Below are 24779 nucleotides of genomic sequence, written 5' to 3' on the forward strand. Positions count from 1 at the left end.
AGAGGAAGAAGCGACAGGTCTTGGCTATCTGCTGGATATGCGCAGAGAAGGAGAGGGAGGAGTCGAAGATGACTCCAAGGTTGCGGGCAGATGAGACGGGGAGGATGAGGGTGTTATCAACTGAGATAGAGAGTGGAGGGAGAGGAGAAGTGGGTTTGGGTGGGAAGACAATAAGCTCTGTCTTGGCCATGTTCAGTTTCAGGTGGCGGTTGGACTTCCAGGCAGCAATGTCGGATAAGCAGGCCGATACTTTGGCCTGGGTTTCCGCAGTGATGTCTGGTGTGGAGAGATAAAGCTGGTGTCGTTGGCATAAAGATGATATTGGAAACCATGAGATGAGATCAGGGAGCCCAGGGAGGAGGTGTAGATTGAAAAAAGAAGGTGTCCAAGGACAGATCCTTGAGGAACTCCAACAGAGAACAGGATGGGGGTGGAGGAAGAACCACGAGAATGTACTCTGAAGGTACGGTGGGAGAGATAAGAGGAGAACCAGGTGAGGACAGAGCCCTGGAATCCAAATGAGGACAGTGTGGCAAGAAGTAATTTTTTTTTTGTTGCATTTGTACCCTGTGCTTTCCCACTCATGGCAGGCTCAATGTGGCTTACATGGGGTAATGGAGGGTTAAGTGACTTGCCCAGAGTCACAAGAGCTGCCTGTGCCTGAAGTGGGAATCGAACTCAGTTCCCCAGGACCAAAGTCCACCACCCTAACCACTAGGCCACTCCTCCGTCAGCCTCAAAAGCGGCGGATAGGTCGAGGAGGATGAGGATGGAGTAGTGACCTTTGGATTTGGCAAGGAACAGGTCATTGCAGACTTTAGATAGTGCCGTTTCTGTCGAGTGTAGGGGGTGAAAGCCGGATTGAAGCGGATCGAGGATGGCATGAGAGGAGAGAAAATCAAGGCAACGGCTGTGAACGGCACGTTCAAGTATCTTGGAGAGGAAGGGTAGGAGGGAAATGGGGAAGTAGTTGGAGGGACAGGTAGGGTCAAGTGATGGTTTTTTGAGGAGTGGTGTGACTACAGCATGCTTCAAGATGTCAGGGACAGTTGCAGTGGAGAGAGAGAGGTTGAGGATATGACAGATGGGGGGGCGTGACAGTAGGAGAGATGGTGTTAAGCAAATTGGTGGGGATGGGGTCAGAGGAACAGGTGGTGCATTTCGAGGAGGAAAGAAGATGGGCCGTTTCCTCTTCGGTGACATCAGGAAAAGAGGAGAAGGAGGCCTGGGTTGGTTGGTTGAGGTAGTGGGTTAAAGGGTGAAGAGGAGGAGATGGCTTGGTGGTGAATTCGAGGTTGATCTTCTGCACCTTGTCACGGAAGTAGTCAGCCAGTGATTGAGGAGAGAGTGGGGGTGGGGGTGGGTGGGAGCGGAGGGCACTTTGAGGAGGGAGTTAAGGGTGGCGAAGAGACGACGAGGGTTAGAGCTGAGGGAATTAGTCAGTTGGGTGTAATAGTCCTGTTTGGCGAGGAATAGGGAGGACTGGAAGGAGGAAAGCATGAATTTATAATGAATGAAATCAGTATGGGTGCGAGATTTCCTCCAGAGGCGTTCAGCCGATCGGGCGCAGGAGCGAAGGTATCAGGTGCAAGGGGTCAGCTAGGGCTGGGGATTAGTACGCCTTGTGGGATGGGAGATGGATGGTGCAAGGGTGTCCAAAGCAGAGGAGAGAGTGGCATTGTAAGTGGAAACAGCTTTGTCGACAGACTCGGAGGACATGATGGAAGGGAGGAGATTAGAGATACTAGAGGATAAGGTGGGAGGGTCGAAAGCCTGGAGATTCCTGGAAGTAGTGGTTAGTGTTGGGTGGGACTGAGGGGGAGGGTGATGAAGTGTGAAGGTGATCAGGTGATGGTCAGAGAGAGGAAGAGCTGAAGCGCAGAAATTGGAGGGTGAGCAGGTAGAGGAGAGGACGAGGTCAAGACAGTGGCCAGATTGGTGAGTAGGGGTGGTGGAGCTAAGTTGGAGGCTGAAAGAGGAGGTTAGAGTGAGGAAATGAGAAGCATAAGAGTTGGATGGGTCATCAGTGTGTATGTTAAAGTCTCCAAGAATGAGGGATGGGGATGAGGGCTCAAGAAAAGCGGACAGCCAGGCATCGAAGTCGGTAAGGAAGGAAGAGAGGGAATTCTCAGGGGGGCGGTAAATGACTGCAACTCTGAGTGGCAGCGGATAGAATAGACGGATGGAGTGAACTTCAAAGGATGAGAAGGAGTGAGACTGCGGTAGAAGGAGAGGTTGAAAACTGCAGGAGGGCGAAAGTAGTAACCCGACGCCGAAGCCGCGGCCAACTGGGCGGGGAGAATGGGAGAAAAGATAACCTCCATGGCATAGGGCCGTGACTGAGGCAGAGTCGTCAGGGGTGAGCCAGGTTTCAGTTAGGGGAAGCAGTTGAAGGGAGCGGGAGATGAAGAGATCATGGGTGAAGGAAAGTTTGTTGCGGACCGAGCGGGCATTCCACAGGGCACACGAGAAGGGAAGGGAGGAGGGGGGGAGGAGGAGGGGAATAGAGATGAGATTGGAGACATCGCGGAAACGTTTGCATGGATGAGACGAGGACAGGTGTGGGGGACCTGGGTTGGGATTGATGTCTCCCGCGGATAGCAGGAGAAGGAGCAAGAGAGTGCGGAGGAGGGTGGGGGAGGTAGGGCGACGAAGGCGACGAAGGCGGGATGCGCTTAGGAGGAATGGGGAAGGGTTCATGGCAGGAAGGAGGTGTTGAAGGTTGAGAGCTAGGAAGGAGGAGGAGGAGATGGTGAGGTGGTGGGGGACGGGGGTGGGTAGGGTATTGCAGTAGTGAGCAGGACGGGAGAGGACATGGATGGGTAGTGAGTTCGTGCGGTATACAGCGATGGGGGGAGGGGGAAAAGATTAGGAAGGGATAAGGCAAGGAAGAGAATGTGTATGGGGGCCATAAGTAGTGACTGAGGTAGTTGTGCAGGCTAGGAGGCAGGCGGGGAGGCAGGTAGGTAGTTGTGCAGGCTAGGAGGCAGGCAGGTTGTTGATGGGCAGATAAGCAGGCAAGTTGAAGGGCTGATAGCAGGCAGGTTGGTTGGTTGATTGGCTAGCAGGCAGGCAGGCAGGAACAGGTGAGTGCGGTGGAGAGCTCAGCAGCAGGTTGTTGATGGGCAGATAAGCAGGCAAGTTGAAGGGCTGATAGCAGGCAGGTTGGTTGATTGGCTAGCAGGCAGGCAGGCAGGCAGGAACAGGTGAGTGTGGTGGAGAGCTCAGCAACAGGACTGGAACAAGCTGGAATAATTTGGAAGTTGGTTGATTGGCTGGCAGGCAGGCAGGAACAGGTGAGTGCGGTGGAGAGCACAGTAGCCGGACTGAAACAAGCTGGAATAGTTTGGAGCAGAAGAGAGCAGGGCAGCAGGATTGGAGCAAGCTGGAACAAGCTGGAACAGACGGACTGGAACGAGCTGGATCAGGCGGACTGGAACAAGCTGGATTAGGCGGACTGGAACAAGCTGGATCAGGCGGACTGGAACAAGCATTCCCCTCATTTTTTTTCCTCCTTTCCTGAAGTTACTATAGAGGAAACTACACTTCTCCTTTCTTCGTCAAAATGTACCACCTGTTCCTCTGATCCCATTCCCACCCACCTTCTTAATGCCATCTCTCCTGCTCTTATTCCTTTTATCTGTCACATTCTCAACCTCTCACTTTCCACTGCGACTGTCCCTGCTGCCTTTAAACATGCTGTGGTCACACCCATAGGAGCCAACTTTTCAAAATTATTGGGGGTGCTAATCCCAAAGGAAATAACTCCTCCCTGGACACAAACAAGGAATTTTCTCAATATTGGGGGTGCTCAAGCATCCACAGAGTCGGCTCCAATGGTCACACCTCTCCTTAAGAAGCCTTCACTCGACCCTACTTGTCCCTCTAATTACCGACCCATCTCCCTCCTCCCTTTTCTCTCCAAATTACTTGAGCGTGCTGTTCACCGCCGCTGCCTTGATTTTCTCTCCTCACATGCTATTCTTGACCCACTACAATCTGGTTTTCGCCCTTTGCACTCAACCGAAACTGCTCTTACTAAAGTCTCCAATGACCTATTACTGGCTAAATACAGAGGTCTCTATTCCATCCTCATTCTTCTTGATCTTTCCGCTGCTTTTGACACTGTCGATCACAGCATACTCCTTGATATCCTGTCTTCACTTGGATTCCAGGGCTCTGTCCTTTCCTGGTTCTCTTCCTACCTCTCCCTCCGCACCTTTAGTGTTCACTCTGGTGGATCCTCTTCTACTTCTATCCCTCTGCCTGTCGGCGTACCTCAGGGTTCTGTTCTTGGTCCCCTCCTCTTTTCTATCTACACTTCTTCCCTTGGTTCATTAATCTCATCCCATGGCTTTTCCTACCATCTCTATGCTGATGACTCCCAAATCTACCTTTCTACCCCTGATATCTCACCTTGCATCCAAACCAAAGTTTCAGCGTGCTTGTCTGACATTGCTATCTGGATGTCTCAACGCCACCTGAAATTAAACATGACCAAAACCGAACTTCTCATTTTTCCCCCCAAACCCACCTCCCCACTCCACCCCGTTTTCTATTTCTGTTGATGGCTCTCTCATTCTCCCTGTCTCCTCGGCTCGAAACCTTGGGGTCATCTTTGACTCTTCTCTCTCCTTCTCTGCTCACATCCAGCAGACCGCCAAGACCTGTCGTTTCTTTCTTTACAACATCCGTAAAATCCGCCCCTTTCTTTCCGAGCACTCTACCAAAACCCTCATCCACACCCTTGTCACCTCTCGTTTAGACTACTGCAATCTGCTTCTTGCTGGCCTCCCACTTAGTCACCTCTCCCCTCTCCAATCGGTTCAAAACTCTGCTGCCCATCTCGTCTTCCGCCAGGGTCGCTTTACTCATACTACCCCTCTCCTCAAGTCGCTTCACTGGCTCCCTATCCGTTTTCGCATCCTGTTCAAACTTCTTCTACTAACCTATAAATGTACTCACTCTGCTGCTCCCCAGTATCTCTCCACACTCGTCCTTCCCTACACCCCTTCCCGTGCACTCCGCTCCATGGATAAATCCTTCTTATCTGTTCCCTTCTCCACTACTGCCAACTCCAGACTTCGCGCCTTCTGTCTCGCTGCACCCTACACCTGGAATAAACTTCCTGAGCCCCTACGTCTTGCCCCTTCCTTGGCCACCTTTAAATCTAGACTGAAAGCCCACCTCTTTAACATTGCTTTTGACTCGTAACCACTTGTAACCACATGCATCCACCTACCCTCCTCCTTCCTGTACACAATAATTGATTTGATTTGCTTACTTTATTTTTTGTCTATTAGATTGTAAGCTCTTTGAGCAAGGACTGTCTTTCTTCTATGTTTGTGCAGCGCTGCGTATGCCTTGTAGCGCTATAGAAATGCTAAATAGTAGTAGTAGTAGTAGTAGTAGTAGTAGGGAGAAGCTGGAGCAGATGGACTGGAACAAGCAGGGAGAAGCTGGATCAGGCGAACCGGAACAAGCTGGAGCAGATGGACAGGAACAAGCAGGGAGAAGTTGGATCAGGCAGACTGGAATAAGCAGGGAGAAGCTGGGTCAGGCGGACTGGAACGAGTAGGGAGAAGCTGGGTCAGGCGGTCATGAACAAGCTGGAGCAGAAGGGCTGGAAGAAGCTACTCCTAGGCAGTCGTCATCCATAGACAAAGCATGTAAGCAAGGAATATCATTACTAGGCCACTGCCAACACATTGGCCATGCCATATGAAAGGATGGGGAGGTGGGATGTCATATGACCCTACCATTTCCACCGTGCTAGATCTACCACATTTTCACCATCTGGGCAATCTTTATGCTGTGTGTAACTCCTGCCCCATATATAACTTCAATGCATGAGCATAAAGAAATTAGAACAAGAGAACAGCCCTTAGCATGTGAAGCATTTCAGGACACAAACCAATAGGACAAGAACTTCTCTGCACTAACATATGTATATCTTAAATGTAGACTGCTAGTGGTAGAGAAATATGTTTTCTGTTCCTTCAAGATACATTCAAATAGATAGCTCAGCACAATGAGGGGAGAATGTGGATTGGTGTATAGCAGAGAGGCAGAGAGACCTGACTCATGTACCAACACTGTATGTTCACAGAGTAACAAACTGTTAGTTTTACCTTCCAGTCTGTTCAAACACTGTGTAACACTGAAGCGTTGAAGTCAAAATGGCAGACACCACACATCATCAAAATCATTTGTATCCAAAGCCTTATTTTATCTACATCAAACTTTAAAAACAAAAAAAGAGAACAAAACAGCGACCAGCTCACTTATCTGAGAATGCAGATTATAGCACTGTGGAGACTTGATCAACACACCAACAGACCCTCACCAAATACAGAACAAGGGATCACAAATTAAAAGTAAAACTATTTAGACAAAAATTGAGATGGGAACTCCCCAAAATTAAACTTAACATGTACTGCAACACTGGAGAGAGGAAAAACAGAAATGCATTTCCTTTTCTACTGAACATTTACTATGCACATTTTTCCCAAAGCTAACGTATTCCATTTAAAGCATTCAAAATAAAATTCTTTTTTTCTACCTTTGTAATCTGGACATTTTATTTTTCCATCATGTTGGTTCTGGATTCTCTTTTCTGCTTTCCTGTCTATGTCTTTTTTCCTGTCTAATCCCTCACTACACCTCCTCTGACATCTTGATTGTTCCTTTTTAGCTCTTTCCTGTTTTTTTTTTTCTTTTCTGCTCTGTCAACTCAAATTTCACCCTCTATCACCCTTCTCCTCCTCTTTACTTTTCAGCCACCTATCACATTTCTATCTTCTGTCACCCATTAGCTCTCCCATTGCCCATCTCAAACCTTCCCCAGCCCTTCATTCTTCTTCTTTAATCCCCATTATCATATTTCTACTCACTGTAATCACTATCCTCTCATTCATTTTCTTGCCACCCCCTTCTGGCCTCTCCCACATGGTTTCACCATCCTCTCCACCCTTCTAGCCCAGCAACTGCTCCCTCTTTCTCCCCTTTCATAGCCTGACATCTCCCTGTGCTTTCTCTCTTCCCTCCTGCTCGCTCCCCCATTTTTCCAGCATTTCTCCTTCTCTCTTCCCTCACTTCCACTGTCTGGCATTTCTCCATCACTCCCTTCTCCTCTTGGATCTAACATCTCCCTCTTTCTCCCCTCTCTTATCTCCTGTGTATCTCTCCCTCCCTCTCATCTACCCCCATGTCCAATATCTCTCCCTCTCTCCTATTCTCCACCATCTCTCTCTTTCTTGTCCTTGTGCCCAAAATCTCTCTTCCCACTCCCCCATGCAGCATTTTCTCCCTTCCTCCTGTCCACTACCTTGTCCAACGTTTCTGCCTCTCTCCCCTGTGCACCATCTCACCCTCCCTTCCACCCTTACGTCCAACATTTGTCCCTCTTTCACCCCCTCACCCTCCATGCAGCATCTCCCCCTTCCCTCCACCATTATATCCAACATTCTTCCCTCTTTCTCACCCTCAACCCCACCCTTAATGCCCAACATTTCTTCCTCTGTCACCCCTCTCACCCTCCATGCAGCCTTTCACCCACTTCTCCAGCCCTATGTCCAACATTTCTCCCTCTCTCACCCTCCTCTCCACCCATATGTCCAACAATTCTCCCTCTCACCCTCCATGCTGCATCTCTCCCCTCTGACACTTAGTAACATAGTAACATAGTAGATGATGGCAGAAAAAGACCTGCACGGTCCATCCAGTCTGCCCAACAACTCATATGTGCTACTTTTTGTGTAAACCCTACTTTGATTTGTACCTGTGCTCTTCAGGGCACAGACCGTATAAGTCTGCCCAGCACTATCCCCGCCTCCCAAACACCAGCCCCGCCTCCCAACCACCGGCTCTGGCACAGACCGTCTAAGTCTGCCCAGCACTATTCCCGCCTCCCAACCACCAGCCCCGCCTCCCGATCTCGACTAAGCTCCTGAGGATCCATTCCTTCTGCACAGGATTCCTTTATGCTTATCCCACGCATGTTTGAATTCCGTTACCGTTTTCATTTCCACCACCTCCCGCGGGAGGGCATTCCAAGCATCCACTACTCTCTCTGTGAAAACCAACATTTCTCTCTCTCACCCTCCATGCATGGCTATTCAATGCCGGGCCATTTCCGGTGATTGAAATTGAGTATTTAGTTTCATTTTTGGCTGCACCAACTTAATTGATTAAGCTGATATTAAGTGCTTAGCTGTTAAAGACGGGCCTGCAATGTATGTAGCCTATTTTAACCACTAAACAGAGCCGGTTTGGCATTGAATATCTGCACCTAACTGGCTGTGTCACGTAATGTAGTCAGCGGCTAGCCATTAACTGTGGATATCCAGTGGGATATAACCAGTTATCACCCACTGAAAATCTGCAGTTAGGTGCTAAAACGCTATTTGACCAGCAAGGAGCCATTCCTGTCCAGTTAAATAGTTTTGAATATTACTCTTTATGAGCCATTTCTGCATGTCCCTGGTAAAAACTTCCAATACCGTACGACATGATACATTACCACCTTGTAGAGGACAGACAATGAGCATATGGGTGCACAGTTCAGGAGGAGATCATCATGGTCGTGATACATTTCAATTCGAAGGTTCACCATCTGTATTTTTGAAGAGCTTTGCCTGAGAGAAATGGAAGGACACATATAGGCCCGATCAGTTATATATATATGTATATATGTTACCTTAGGACCATTCATTAGTGTAAATACAATACTTTCCTCCACATCACCCTCTCCAGTAAGTCACCTTTAGTGTAGTGTGATCACCTACATGGTGGACACCCAACTCTGTGATGTGTTGTTGAAGGTGTAGGAGGCAGGTGTTAGCTTGAAGAAATCTAAATATTTTGGGCCCAATATTCAAAAGATTTATGCTCCTAATTTTCAGAGTTATGCTCCTAAACTGGCCCCTTTGAAAATGTACTAGGGCTGATATTCAGCCAGTGGTCCTCAGTGTTTTGCTGTAAAATCTGCTGGCCATATCCGGGCTCTGGCATTGAATTTCCAGGTTTCCAGAGCCAGCTATATCATAGCTGCTAGAAGTGTGCACGGGGACATATATGGTCCCCATACTGTCCCCTCACTATCCCCAGTCAATTCTTTTCCATCCTCATTATATTGGAACTGCCTGCTCACCATCCCCACAGTTTTGTTTCACATTCCCATACCCAATCTGCATTGAAAAGATAAGGAACATGATAGCCGGTCATGTGTTTGCTGTCCACCACCTGCGTTAAATCCACATATTTAATACCGGGCAATTTCTTGCAACCAGCACTGAATATCTGGGTGTATTTTGGCTGCTAAAAAGTTAACCGGCTATGCTGATTTTCAGCGCTAACCGGTTAACATTTTAGTGGTCACAGATAGGCCTGTTATTTAAGTGCTCAACATAGCAGTTTGATGCTGACTATCCACACCTGACCGCCTGTGTTACACAATAAAGTTGGTTAATGGCTAGCCACTAACCGCAGTGGCGTACCAAGGGGGGGGCGGTGGGGGCGGTCCGCCCCGGGTGCACGCCTCTTGGGGGGTGCCGCGCGCCTGTCGGCTCTTCGTTTCCATGCTCCTTCTGCCCCGAAACAGGCTACTTCCTGTTCCGGGGCAGAGGGAGCATGGAAACGAACAGCCGACAGGCGCGCGGCACCCCCCCAGCGGCGTGCACCTGGGGGGGTTCTTTCACCGGGGGTGTCGCGCTGCACCCGGGGGGGTTCTTTTGCCGGGGAGGGGGGTCGCGCTGCACCCGGGGGGCGGGGCGCATCGGCGATCCGCCCAGGGTGTCAGCCCCCCTAGGAACGCCACTGACTAACTTTGATATTCAGTGGGAGATAACCAGCTATATCCCGCTGAATAGCCAACGTTAGGAGCTTAAATGCTATATAACAAGCCAGAAACGGCTCCTGGCCGGTTAAATAGTTTTGAATATCAGGTGGGGGAGGCTTGTAAATTCAAACCAAATGTAAAATGTGTCCTATAACTTGTTAAAATTTATTTTGTTAATTAAGTGTGCAAGAAAAACATATTTATTAACATGGACTGCAAGAAAACAATCAAAATAGCCAGTTTTGCTTTAAGCACTAACCGGCCATATACAGCAGCACTGACTGGTCAAAGGCTGCTGAAAATGACCGGTTAGTCTGGAACAGGCAATTTAATTGGTCAGGAGCTATTTTTGGACAGTTAAATCACTTTGAATATCAACTCCTACATTTATGAGCATAAGATGTGGGTGGCAACAAGAGCAGACTTACAGCAGGAAAATGAGTTAGGAGTTTAGCACTGATTTTCAGCACTAGCCTCATAAATTAAGCAAATGAAAGGCGGAGCTAAAGTTATAAACATAACTTTTAAGCTCCTAAATTAAGATGAATTTTCAGCTGAGGGGCATTTTTGATATGACATCTAAGTCCAACTCTGGACGTTTTGCTAAAAATGTGCAAAATTCAAGTGGGGAATATAGCCATTTTCATAACAGAAAAACATCTATTTTTTTTTTTTTTCAAAGATTGCTGTTTGCTAGATGTTTTTGTGCTCTGTGCATTTATCTTTTTGGTCCATCAGCAAATTTAATTATCTCACTAGTTACTCCCATCTCTAGGTCATTTATAAACATGTTAAAAAGCAGTGGTCCCAGCACAGACCCCACTAACTACCCTTCTCCATTGAGAATGCTGACCATTTATTTATTTTATTTATTTTATTTATTTGTTATGATTGTATCCCACATTTTCCCACCTATTTGCAGGCTCAATGTGGCTTACATATAACTATAAAGGCATCCACCAATTCCGGTATGATCAAATACAAGGTAATGACAGGTAGAATAAGGTTCATATGTGAGCAGATGCGTTAGGGAATCATAGAGAGGAAGAGTTATTTTGTGTTTATTCCGAGCCTTGGTTTCGTTGTGTTGCAGGGTTTAGGCATTTATGTTGGGTCGGTAGGGTATGCCTTATTGAACAAGTTCATTTTGAGTGATTTCCAGAAGTTTAGGTGGTCATACGTTGTTTTCACGGCTTTTGGTAACGGGTTCCATAGTTGTGCGCTTATATAGGAAAAGCTGGATGCATAGGTTAATTTGTATTTGAGTCCTTTGCAACTTGGGTAATGGAGATTTAAGTATGTTCGTGATGATCCTGTTGTGTTCCTGGTTTGTAGATCTACTGAATTTTGGATAGATTTTATCTTGTTTTCTTTTGTCCTCTGTGCTAGCCTGCCATTATAAGAGTTTCTTTTCTATCTTAATTGAATTTTGAATTATTGTACACCACTTGCAATTTGCTTTTGAAGGTTGTATATTAAAACTAAATAAACCATAAACCATATTTAAATCACTTGTAGCTGCCTAGACAGTGCTATTGAGTGGCACATCACCAGACTCGACCCTTCGCAGCCACGTCCCAAGGGGGCAGATCAGGGGCATTATAGAGGGCGGAGCCAGAGAAGAGCCAGGCTGTTATGCGGATCCTGGCAATATCCAGTGATGTTACCTGCATTGCTAATTGGGCATTCAGAAACACATAAAAAGCTGTCCTAAGTTTGCCAGGTTACCTGTATGGGTGCTGGCCCTCAATACTGACTGCATCCGTATAACTTCCAGATACTGGTCTACATTGTATATATTACAGGATACTTATACCCCACACTTACCTCATGAGCTCCGTATAGCTTACATAATGAAGAGACTGGCATTCCCAGAAATAAGTTACATCATAAGTACATAAATATTGCCACACTGGGACACCATCAAGCCCAGCATCTTGTTTCCAGCAGTGGCCAATCCATGTCACAATACCTGGCAAGATCCCGAAAAAAGTTCAATACATTTTATGCTGCATATCCCCAAGTCAATTTAATAATGGTCTATGGACTTTTACTTTAGGAAGCTGTCCAGACCCTTTTTAAACTCTTCTTGGTACTGTCCCTTCCTAATCTGTTTCTCCATCTGAAACCACTGTACACTGCAGGCACACATTGTCCACCCTCTGTATTCATCATCTCACAATCTCTTTTTTTCCTCTTCCTTTTTCTCAGCTCTCAACCTTCAACATTTCCTTCCTTCCATTCATCCATCTCCTTTCTATTGAGTACATCTGGCCTTCGTCACTGTCGTTGTACCTCTCCTACTCTTCTCCATACTCTCTTGCTCCTTCTCCTGCTGTCCGCTGGGGACATTAATCCCAATCCTGGTCCTCCACATCAGCTCTCATCCTATTTGTGCAGGTCACACCGTGATATCTCCAATCTAATTTCTGTTCCTCTCCTCCCCCCTTCTTCCCTGCCTTTCTCTTGCGCTCTGTGGAATGCCAGCTCTGTCTGTAACAAACTTTCCTACATCTATGACCTCTTTATCTCTTGTACTCTCCATCTGCTTGCCCTAACTGAAACTTGGCTTTACCCTGAAGACTCTGCTTCAGTTTCGGCCCTATGCCATGGAGGTTCTTTTCTCCCATACTCCTCGCCTGGTTGACCGCGGAGGTGGTGTCGGGCTACTACTTTCACCCTCTTGTAGATTTCAACCTCTTCTTCTACCTCAGTCTCACTGTTTTTCTTCCTTCGAAGTCCACTCCTTCCGTCTATTTGCTCCTCTGCCTCTCTGAGTAGCAGTCATTTATCGACCCCTTGATAAGTCCCTTTCTTCCTTTCTCACTGACTTTGATGCCTGGCTTTTCTTCTTTCTTGAACCTTCATCTCCTTCCCTCATTCTTGGGGATTTTAACATTCATGCTAATGATCCCTCTGACTCTTATGCTTCTCAGTTTCTTGCTTTAACATTCTCTTTCAATCTTCAGCTGTGCTCCACTGCCCCCACTCACCAGAATGGCCACTGTGTCTTGATCTTATCCTCTGCTCAAACTGCTCACTCTCCAGTTTCTGTGCCTCAAAACTCTTCCCCTCTCTGACCATCATCTGATAACTTTCACACTTAAACACCCTCCTCCCCAGTCCAGTCCAATCTTAAGCAATATATTTAGGAATCTTCAGGGTATTGACCTTTCTACTCTGTCCTCCAGTGTTTCAAATCTCTTCTCTACCACTATGTTATCCAAGTCTGTCAATGAGGCTGTCTCTTCCTATAATACTATTCTCTCCTCTGCTCCGGATACTCTCGATCCTCCCATTCCCCGTTCTGTAAAACATACCAAACCCCAGCCTTGGCTGACCTCTAGAATCCGCTATCTATGTTCCTGTGCCCGCTCTGCCGCTTTGGCTGAAATCCCGTGCCCATGCTGACTTCATACATTTCAAATTCTTGCTGACCTCCTTCTAGTCTGCTCTTTTACTTGCCAAACAGGAGTATTATATCCAGTTGACAAATTCTCTTGGCTCAAACCCTCAATGTCTCTTTGCCACACTGAACTCTCTCTTCAAAGTGCCTTCACCTCCAACCCCCCTTTACTTTCCCCCCCAGACTCTGGCTGAGTACTTTCATGATAAGGTTCACTAAGCTAACTGCCACCACATTTTCTGGCAACAAATTCCAGAGTTTTACACGTTGAGTGAAGACAAATTTTCTCTGATAAAGATCATCTCATATCAAAACACATAAATAAAACAATTACCAGAGATCGCACTCAGCAATTACTGCCCAGCATTCTCACCCTGTTGAGCTTCAATCCCCCTTCCTTCCATCTATACAGCACCAGCTCCAATCCCCCTACCAACCTCATCCCCAGCATCAGGTACAATCCTCTTTTCTCCCTCCCCTTAGTACCAGCTCCGATCCCCCTCCTTCCCACCAAGCACCAGATCTGATCTCCCTCCCTCCCCGCAGGTTCAGTCCTCCTCCCAACAGCCCACTGGCACCAGCTCCAGTCACTCTACTTCTGTCTCACCTGGTACCAGCTCCAATCGTCCTCCCAAACCAGCCCCCCCCCCAACCCAACATTTAATCCCCTTTCCTCCTTCCCACCCAGCACCAACTTTGATCCTCCTACCAACTTCCCCCACCTGATACCAGCTGCCATCCCCCTCTTACACTCCAGGCACCTGCTCTGATCCCCCTCCCTCCCAGCAGGTCCAGTCCTCCTCCCAACACCCCACTGGTACCACCTCTGATTACCCTCCTTCCTTCCCACCTGACACCAGCTCCGATTGCCCTCTCCCCACCCCCCCCAGCAATATAAGACTTCTCTATGGTGCACTTACTGTTTGTAAATTGTCCCACTAGTGGAGAGGAAAATTTTATGTATACTGTAGGTAATTACTGCAATATACCTAATTATAGATAAGAAAACATAGCCAGGGAGAGTAAAGTGGATGGGACTGTTTCCAGGAGGAGGAAGAAACCAAAAAGGCATCTGTCACCAAACTCTGTGGTCAATGTCCGCAAATATGTTGAGACCCTCAAGGTGAAATATATAAGCCAGGTCTCCTGTGATAGCTGGCACCAAAAGTAAAGGGTCTGTCTCCACTGTGGGCTGAGTGTGCCTCAGAGATGGTGACATGACATAGGGGGAAGGTAGAAGGATCCGACGATATGCAAGGAGTACAACAGGAGTCTATATGTAGGTGTCTACTTTCCTTTACAGAATACTAGTGCAACCGAGTATATACCAAGTCTATGTGCTTAGGCATGACAAGTCATACACAGAGCTGGTGTCATTCTGTGTGCTTAAAAGCCTGTGATACACATGTAACTCATACCAGTCCAACCGACTCTATGTGCTTGGGCATGACACTTACATCAGTCATAGAGCTGCTGTCATTGTGTATGCCTCAATGCCACTGATACACGTGTAACACAGTATTTACAGAATACTGGCTTAACCAACCATATACCGAGTTTATGACAAGTCAGCCATAGAGCTGGTGTCATTGTGTGTGCCTAAATGCCCATGATACACGTGTAACACAGTATTTACAGAATACTGGTGCAACCGAGGTTATAACGAGTCTATGTGCTTAGGCATGACACTCCAGCCACAGCGGTGGTGTCGTGTGTGTTTAAATGCTAGTGATACACGTGTAACATACTGGTGCAACCGAGTATATACCAAGTCTATGTTCTTAGGCATGACATGTCCTCCACAGAGCTGGTGTCATTGTGTGTTCCTAAATGCCCGTGATACACGTGTAACACATACTGGTGCAACCGAGTATATACCGAGTCTATGTGCTTAGGCATGAGACTCCAGCCACAGTGGTGGTATCATTGTATGTGGCTAAATGGCCATGATACATGTGTAACACAGTATTTTATAGGTTATCCCCTGGATTCTATATACTTTATTTTATTTTTTTGTTACATTTGTACCCCGCGCTTTCCCACTCATAGCAGGTTTAATGCGGCTTACGTGGGGCAATGGAGGGTTAAGTGACTTGCCCAGAGTCACAAGGAGCTGCAGTGGGAATTGAACCCAGTTCCCCAGGACCAAAGTCCACCACGCTAACCTCTAGGCAACTCGTAGTGTGTGCGCAATTTATGTGCTCTGCTCTACAAACCTTTTAGTGTTGATAATTGACCAATAATGACTAATTTTCAACAGTAATTGGCAATAATTTGAATTTAGGCATTCATCTTTTTAGGTGTATTTTAAAAAGAGGTGCTCTTAAATTCCAGCATGTATAGCCAAAGGGAGGAGGCGCAGCAATGTGATGAATGTGGCCATGTTGGGGCCATCAATCAGTACTACGCGCGTGGTTGTAGAATTTAGGGTAGCATCTAAATCTAGGCACATCCACCCAACCTCTGTGTTATTCTATAAACCACGTGTGAATGTAGACACAGCTTATAGAATACAGCTAGGAACATAAATTGGACACACCTAGATTTTAGTTGCAATATATAGAATACGGCCCTATGTGTATAAATGAATGTCCAGAGTTTGCCATGTGCACACAAACCTGTAAAATATACAATATGGGTGTATTTACAGATTACTGCATAGGCGCATATCCAGTATGTACGCACATATCTGTAAATATTTATTTATTTTTATTTATTTTATTTGTTGTCAAATTTATAGACTGTTTTATCCTCCAGTGGGATACAGTAAAAATACACATACCATTAAATAAAGTATCAAACATATAATTAATTACATTCATTATCTTAAGTATAATATCAAATAGACATTATTATTAGGATTTATTTTTCTGCCTTTTTGAAGGAATTCACTCAAAGCGGTAAGAATAAATCAAACATAAGCAATAAACAATTACAGCATCAAAAATATTCAAATAACAATACAAAATACTACTCACAATGTCAACACAATACATAATAGAATATTTTAACTGACAGTGTAGGGAATAAGCAAAGATGGAACATATAGGCAAGAGAGTAAGAGGAGTTAGAAAGTAAGGTGACTAATTTAAAGAAGGGTGCACATGAGGTCAGAGATTTATCTTAGTTGGGGTAGAAGTGGTTAAACATGTCCTGCTGCAGTATCATGTGCAGCCCGTGTCACTCCTTGTGTGTGTGAGTGAGACTAACAAGTTAGTTACTTCTTCCGTTAAAGGCTTGGTCGAAGAGTCAAACTTTCACCTGCTTCCTGAAGTAGTGATAGTCTTGTGTTAAGTGGAGCCTTTCAGGCAATGCATTCCAGAGTGTGGGGGCTACTCCGGAGAAGGCTTGCTTGCGGGATCACGTCGTATAATGTCTTTTGGAGAGGGTCTGTTTAGTGATAGTCCTTGAGCGGACCTTAGTGTCCTTGGAGGTGTGTAGAGGCTCATCCTATTCTTCAGGTACTCGGGGCCATTTCCTTTAAGGGCCTTGAAGATCAGACATAATAGTTTTAAATTTAGCCCTGTATTGTACTTGTAGCCAGTGAAGTTTTTGCAAAAATGGTCTGATGTGGTCACGCCACTTGCAACCTTCTGTTAGTCTTGCTGCAGCATTCTGAATCAATTGGAGCAGGTGCAGGCCCTTTGTAGTCAGATCGTTGTAGACTGTGTTACAGTAATCCAGTCTTGATGTTATCATGGCATGCACAACTGGGATAAGATTTACCTTCTCAATGTAAGAAGAGAGGCAGCGTAGCTGTCGCAAATAGTAGAGGCAGCTCTTGAAGGCTGCTTGGATTTGGGGAATCAGAATAAGTACTGAACGTAACTGTATTCCAAGGTTTCTGACTTGTGATTTGAGGGGAGTTTGTACTTCCCAAAAGAGATTTTGATGTCAGGTATGTTAGGAACTCAGAGAAGGTTTTACTTGGATTCAGGCAACGTTTGTTATGTTTAGCCCATTGTTGAACTGATTAATAATAACAATGAACAAAACAAATTAAAAGAAGACGAAAAGAGGCAAATCCAGCCACAGATACTGGAAAGAACGAGTCATCACAGGCTAGTGTCAAGCTGACCAAACTAGCTATAGCCCATAGATTCCAGCAATTACTTAAAACTACAGTAAGCTTGATATATTTTGGTCTTATGGCCTGCTTCAGACACACAAATCACTGTGTGAGTCATATTCTAGATAGTGGTACTGATCTAGTACTCTTAAAGATGGGGCATCAAGAGACCTCATCCACACAGGCCCTAAAAATAATGGGAACCTTTCCAAAACTCATAGCAGCCCTGCAATATGTAAAAGACATATTAATTTATGGCTGTTGACTCATCAAGCTCTAGATATTTCCTTTATATGCAGTTTTGGTTGACCATTATTAAAGTTTCATCAGTTTTCGACATGAAACAAATTGAAAACCAAAAATGAACACAGGAAGTAAAACAAAAATAACATATAAAATCATCAAAAATCATATAATCAAATAGCTAAAAAATATATATGATTGCATGCCACATCTATAATGTCATACATCATTCAAACAAAATTGCACGTTCAAAATGATCTTGTCATTATATTGCAAATCCCTGCTGAAACAGATAAGTGTTCAGCCATTTTTTAAATGTTAAACACCGAGTCTGAGCTCACACATCTGCTGATAATTAATTCCATAAAGTAGGCCTGGCGATGAAAAATACTTCATCAGAGAATTCTGCCTGGTGGAAGTATTTTAGTACTATCTAAATGCAATTAACTTTCATAATGCAATAATCGGTGTGGGTCGATAAATCTTACAAATAGAAGATGCTAGTTTTTAGAACATTTGCGCATGTAACTGGCGCATACATTTTAGTAGGCAACACAGAGACACTTGGGGAACACAAAGCCAAAGGCAAAATAAATAAATAGATATTACTACATAGAAAGGTCAAAATAATAAAAACAATTTAAAGAACAATAATAAAATCAGTCACAACGTTTCACCCTCAAGCTAACTCAGGGGTTACAAACATTAACAACTGAAAAATAAATATAAAACATCTCTTAAAATCAACACATACATGAAGACACATATATGATAATACATAAAATAATTACATAAAGAAGCAGATCAATCCAACAATATTAAAACTGAGGGGCCCTTTTACTGAGCTGTGTAGGTGCCTTTGCGTGCCCAACGCGCATCAATTTTGAGTTACCGCCTGGCTACCTTGTGGCCCTTGGGGTAAGTTCATTTTTGACGCACGTCTGCTAGGCATGCCAGAAAATATTTTTTGTTTTCTGGCACGCAAAACCTTAGGTGCATAAAATTAGCGCATGCTACCTTTGTAGGCGCCAATAGGAATAGTATGGGAGCCTATATGGTTCGCACATGCTAAAAATGCTAAGTAAACAGGGCCTTAAACTTCATATATTAATTATCCAGTCACTGAAGTTAGTTTTAAATACAGAAGTAGCCAATTCCTGTATACAGTGTTCACAGAACAAATATTTTAAAATAAATCTAATATCACAAAGCAAAAGGCTATACAAAGATCAGCAAATGATCGTATATATCACAAAAACAACAGAGCAAAATTCATCTGAAACTAATACTCACAGAAATGATGCATTGAATGGTAATCTAAAATGCTTTAAAATACATCTGGCAGACAGCTTAAAGTAAAATACCACATATTTTACAGTACCATTTTCCTGGTCCTCCCACATTTGCAACCAAGAACATAATATAACAAGCATACAATATAAAATCATATTTAACTGATTCAATGTATTCGATTGATTCATTGCATTATCTCATGGAGCTTTTTCTTTAAAACCTTAAATATAATAGCATTCTCATAAATTCTTCCTTTAAGTGATGTGATATTTAAAAATCTAACAAATGTATACTTTAAGTAAAAAAAAAAATCACTTTAGTAGATCTACTTGTTGGAATAATCTATTATTTAAAATGGATTATGGTTTATTTGGCTTAATAACGCGTGTTTTGGGTGTGCGCTGGGACATTTTTTTACCGCGGCTGGAAAAAGGTTTTTTTTAATGGGCCGGGAAATGGGCATGTGCCTGGCTCGTACATTATCCACGCAGTAACCCTGCAGTGCACAGCAACTGCTGATTACTGCCAGGAATGCCCCCACACGGTAGAAAATAGAAAATTATTTTCTACCGCAGGATTCGATGCACCAAACTCAGAATTACCACTGGGTGCATGTGCTAGCCCGTCAGTGGTGCCGACTTGGCATGCCTTACTTGCACATTAGCTCTCCCGCACCTTAGTAAAAGGGCCCCTCAGTTACTTACCAAATTGCAATTTACTGTAAGTATCGAAAAAGAAGACTTTACCTTGCTCCCCTGCCCCAGAGAGGGGGGCATCTTGCAACAGAAGGGGAGGGACAGAGGCTCAGGGCAGCTAGAAGTGGAGGAGGAGCCACCAGAGTATACATTAAAAGTGCGATGGGAGAGATAAGAAGAAAACCAGGAATGAACAGAGCCCTGAAATCCAAGTGACGACAGCTTATCTAGGTGTTGGCGGTGATCAACAGTGTCAAAAGCAGCAGATAGATCGAGAAGGATGAGGACAGAATAGAGACCTTTGGATCAGGCCAGGAACAGGACATTGGAAACTTTAGCAAGCGCTGTTTCAGTTGAATGAAGAGGACGAAAGCCAGATTGAAGTGGATCAAGAATAGCTTGAAATGAAAGAAAATCAAGACAACGGTAGAAATACATGAGGAGGATGTCTTAACACTGGAGATGTCCATCAACAACCATTGAACAAACACTCTGATCTCTTCCTATGGTTTTCAGTATCACCTTTACACTGATGACTCCCACATCCACCTCTCCACACCAGAAATCTCAGCAAGAATCCAGGCCAAAGTATCAGTCTGCCTGTCTGGCATTGCTGCCTGGATGTCTCACCGCCATCCAAAAATAAACATGCCCAAGACTGAGCTTCTTATCTTTCCTCATAAACCAACCTCTCCTCTTCCCCCATTCTCTATCTCTGTGGATAACACTCTCATCCTCCCTGTTTCATCAGCTCATAACCTTAGGGTCATCTTCGAATCGTCTCTCTCCTTTTCTACACATATTCAACAGACTGCTAAAACCTGTTGTTTCTTTCTCTATAATATCACCAAAATTCATCCTTTCCTCTCTGAGCACCCTACCAGAACCCTTATCCACTCTCTTATCACCTCTTGCTTAGACTATTGCAACTTGCTTCTCACAGGTCTCCCACTAAGCCATCTCTCTCCCCTTCAATCTGTTCAAAATTCTGCTGCACAACATATATTCCACCAGTGTTGCTAAGCTCATATTAGCCCTTTCCTCAAGTCACTTCATTGACTCCCTATCCATTTCCGCACACAGTTCAGACTCCTCTTATTGACTTACAAGTGCATTCTCTCTGTAGCAACTCAGTACCTCTCCACTCTTATCTCTCCCTACACTCCTCCCCAGGAACCCCATTCACTGGGTAAATCTCTTTTATCTTGCTGCACCATATGCCTGGAATAGACTTCCTAAGCCAGTACGTTAAGTTCCATCTCTGGCCATCTTCAAATCTAGGCTAAAAGCCCACCTTTTTGATGCTGCTTTCAACTCCTAACCCTTACTTATTTGTTCAGTACCCATGTTTTATCATTCCTACTACTACTACTACTTAGCATTTCTATAGCGCTGCCAGGGTTACGCAGTGCTGTACAAGTTTAAACATGGGGAAGGACAGTCCCTGCTCAAGAGAGCTTACAATCTAAAGGTTACAAACTATGTAGCCAGTGTAGGTATCACGAATGGGGAAGGTGGTTAGGCGCCAAAAGCAAGGGAGAAGAGATGGGCTTTGAGTAAGGACTTGAAAATGGGCAGGGAGGGCGCATGGCGTATGGGCTCGGGAAGTCTGTTCCAGGCACAAGGTGATGCGAGGCAGAAGGGGCTGAGTCTGGAGTTAGCGGTGGTGGAGAAGGGTACAGATAGGAGTGATTTGTCCTGAGAGCGGAGGTTACGGGTGGGAACATACGGGGAGAGGAGGGTAGAGAGGTAATGGGGGGCGGCAGATTGAGTGCACTTGAAGGTCAATAGGAGAAGCTTGAACTGTATACGGTAACGGATCGGGAGTCAGTGAAGCGACTTGAGGAGAGGGGTGATATGAGTATCGGTTCACGAGGTAGATAAGACGTGCGGCGGAATTTTGGACAGATTGAAGGGGGGATAGATGGCTAAGCGGGAGGCCAGCGAGAAGAAGGTTGCACTAGTCAAGACGAGAGGTAACGAGCGAGTGGACGAGGGTTCGGGTGGTCTGTTCAGAGAGGAATGGGCGAATTTTGCTAATATTATAGAGGAAGAAGCGACAGGTCTTAGCTGTCTGCTGGATATGGGCAGAGAAGGAGAGGGAGGAGTCGAAAATGACTCCGAGACTGCGGGCTGAAGAGACGGGGAGGATGAGGGCGTTGTCAACAGAGACGGAAAGTGGGGGAAGAGGAGAAGAAGGTTTGGGTGGAAAGACAAGGAGCTCAGTCTTTGCCATGTTCAGTTTCAGATGCCGGTTGGACATCCAGGCAGCGATGTCTGAAAGGCAGGCCGAAACTTTGGCCTGGGTTTCGACTGTGATGTCGGGAGTGGAGAGGTAAAGCTGGGTATCATCAGCATAGAGATGGTACTGGAAACCATGTGATGAGATCAGCGAGCCCAGGGAAGAGGTGTAGATCGAGAAAAGAAGCGGTCCAGGGACAGCCATACCACTCCCTGCCGGCTTCCCAACTTAGTAATTCCCTTATCCCTTATTTGTCCTGTTTGTCTGTCCTAATTAAATTGTAAGCTCTGTCAAGCAGGGACTGTTTCTTCATGTTCAAGTGTACAGCGCTGCGTATGTCTAGTAGCAATATAGAAATGATAAGTAGTAGTAGTAGAAATGCTACAAATTGTGGATTTCCTGGTTTTGGAGTTAAAAGTGATTTTAAATGTTCAGGTTTTCACAGAGCACTCTGAAGCATGGCTGTAAAGGGGTTTGAGAGGTTTAAGAGCCAGACAAAGGAGTTTTACTATTAAATATTTATGGATCTGTGGGGGTGGGGGAATGTGCAGTGAAGAGGTGTAATTCCTGATTGGCTGTTCGAGGCCCCAAGGGAAGCTGGGAGCTTGAGGAGCATGTGAGGCAAGACTGAGGAGCAGTGTGGAAGGCAGCCAATAGGAGCCAGGGCCTGGCAAAGGATACAAATTTGGACCAATGAGGTGGCAGGAGGCAGGGCAGCTCAGGGGAGAGCTACTACTACTACTACTACTACTACTACTACTACTACTACTATTACTATTAAGAAGAAGAAGAAGCAGGAAGTGAGACAGAACAAGCGAAGCCATGTGGGTGCGAGGCTGCAGGCTGAGAGAAAGAGCAAGCCAGTCAGACTGCATGCTGGCAGAAGAGAAAAAACCCAGGCAGGATGAAGGCAGGGAAGAAAGCCTGAGAATGGAAGCTACGGGTTGGAAAGAGTCAAGCCAGCACAGAGGAGCTGCATGCTGTTGAGAGCACAAGCCTGAGCACAGGAGACAATAGCTGGAGGCTGAGAGAGGCAAGCCTGCAGCGGAGAAGGAAGCCTGAACTATGAGTAACCAAAGAGAGAGTGACAGCTGCAAGAAAGGCTGGGGAAGTGTAGGGCACTGAAGCAGGCAAGCAGAGGGAAGGAGGAATTCTGGAGCAAGCTGGGACATGGGAAGCTGAGCTGCAGGAAGGCAGGCAAGCTGGGAAGAGGAGCAAAAGTATCCACAACAGAGACCAGCCCAGATGGAGAGCAAGGCAGAGGAGCTAGTGGTACTGTGCTGAGAAGCGGTATCATACTGGAACTAGGGCAGATCTACCCTGGAAGAAGCACAGGGCTATGCTGGGTGTAGTATTGCCCACGAGGGGCCGTGCAGTCTGAGGCAGGCAGTGCTGAAGAGAGCAGGGCCAGAGCGAGAAGCCGGCAGGGAGTGGTATGGCTGAAGGCCCCACATCTCTGAAGAGTTCAGCCTGCATGTGTGTCCAGCTGTGTGTGCTCCAGTCCAGAGAGAGTGAAGCTGGCCCCATGAGATTTTGCCTGGTAAAAGGGAGTCATGCCCTGAAGAGGAAACTGCTCCACCTAAGCCATCTCTCCAGACCCCAAGAAAGCTTACATTAAAATGTGCCCCAGCTGAAGCGCCTGCTCCCAAGAGAAAGGCCTACCTAAGAGAAAGTGAAATCCTGCACCAAGTAGTCTCATCCTAAATCCTGCCACTGTGCATGCCTCCTGCCAGGTTCCCACTTCTGGGAGATCCTGCCTACCTCCCTGACTGCGCCAGTAGGGGGTATAGTACGGGTATGGAAGAGAACCTGGAAGAGAATTTAAGAAGAAAGAGGGGTCTGAACTAGATAAGAATTGTCCTTGCTTATGTTTTTATTTAAATTTAGATAGTCCACTAGGCTCTTTGTCTAAGAAAATTACTGACTGAGTCTTGAGGGCACATGCAACGAGCACAGGGAGTTAGGGTTTTCCTTTTTTTAGTTCTTTTGAGTCAGGATAGTAGGTGCCTAGGAGTTCCTGAGCTGGTGAGCTGACTCCGCCAACTGAGGATACGTGGATGCAGAGACGACCAAGGTGTACCCAATGCAAGACAGTGGCGATTCTTACAAAGAACTGATATATCATTGTGTGCATGGATATTAACAGTCCCACCTAGAGATATGCTGAAAAGATATCATAAGGAGGTTTTGGGGATTGCTGAAGAGAATTTACCATTTGGAGCAAAATAAAGTTTCTTTAAATGTTTCAGCTATATTGGAACTTTCAGATACAGAGATGGCCACAGCGGCAACTTTGGTTGCTTTTGTGGCATTAACACCAGATAAAAGCTGGCTCGTGAAATTGTTCTTTAAGAACAGAACTAAGTCCTTTTTGGATTTTAAAGTTCAAATTTTTCCAGATGTAGCCAGAGACACTAAAAAAAGACGTAAACAGTTTCTACTGATGAGACCGGGTGTACTTCAGCTTGGCGCAACTTTCTTTCTTAGATACCCCTGTAAATGCATTGTTAGATACAGCTTCATTTTACTGCATTGGCGTCTGCCTCTGTGGTCCGTTGTAAGCCACATTGAGCCTGACACTGTTGGGAAACTGTGGGGTACAAATGAGATAAATAAATAAAAAAATCTGTGAAATATGTCTTCTTTGATCCTTTGCATCTCTCTGCTTTTTTTTTTTTAGTGTAGTAGGTAACCAGGGTGTTACCCCAATATCTAATTAACTCTTCATGAATATAGCTGTAGACTCTGGCACTTCAAGGAAATTTCTTTCTTTTCTCTTTTTGATAGTTTCTTTTCATTTAGATCCTCTCTTTTCTGTAATATTGGATCATTATTTTGTGGACTTGTGATATTTCTTTATTTTTATATGTAGCTTACTGAAATGTGATCTTTTTATGTTTATTATCAAACATATAAATGGCAAGTGACCGACTCACCTGCAAATGCGCAGTAGAGACTTCCCTCTCTGTCCCGCCCCCGCATCAAGACATGAT

At 45.4% G+C, this 24779-nt stretch overlaps 1 protein-coding gene across 1 annotated transcript in view; it reads right to left on the bottom strand.

The window, feature by feature from the left end:
- Positions 1-24779, bottom strand: part of RTN4R (reticulon 4 receptor) — a 70060-nt gene that overhangs the window by 33222 nt on the left and 12059 nt on the right. Inside the window, exon 2 of the mRNA XM_030219078.1 lies at positions 8525-8636. The gene's annotated coding sequence lies outside the window, so the exon portion shown is untranslated. The remainder of the gene's footprint in view (positions 1-8524; positions 8637-24779) is intronic.

Source organism: Microcaecilia unicolor, chromosome 11 (genome assembly GCF_901765095.1).
Source record: "Microcaecilia unicolor chromosome 11, aMicUni1.1, whole genome shotgun sequence".
NCBI lineage: Eukaryota > Metazoa > Chordata > Amphibia > Gymnophiona > Siphonopidae > Microcaecilia > Microcaecilia unicolor.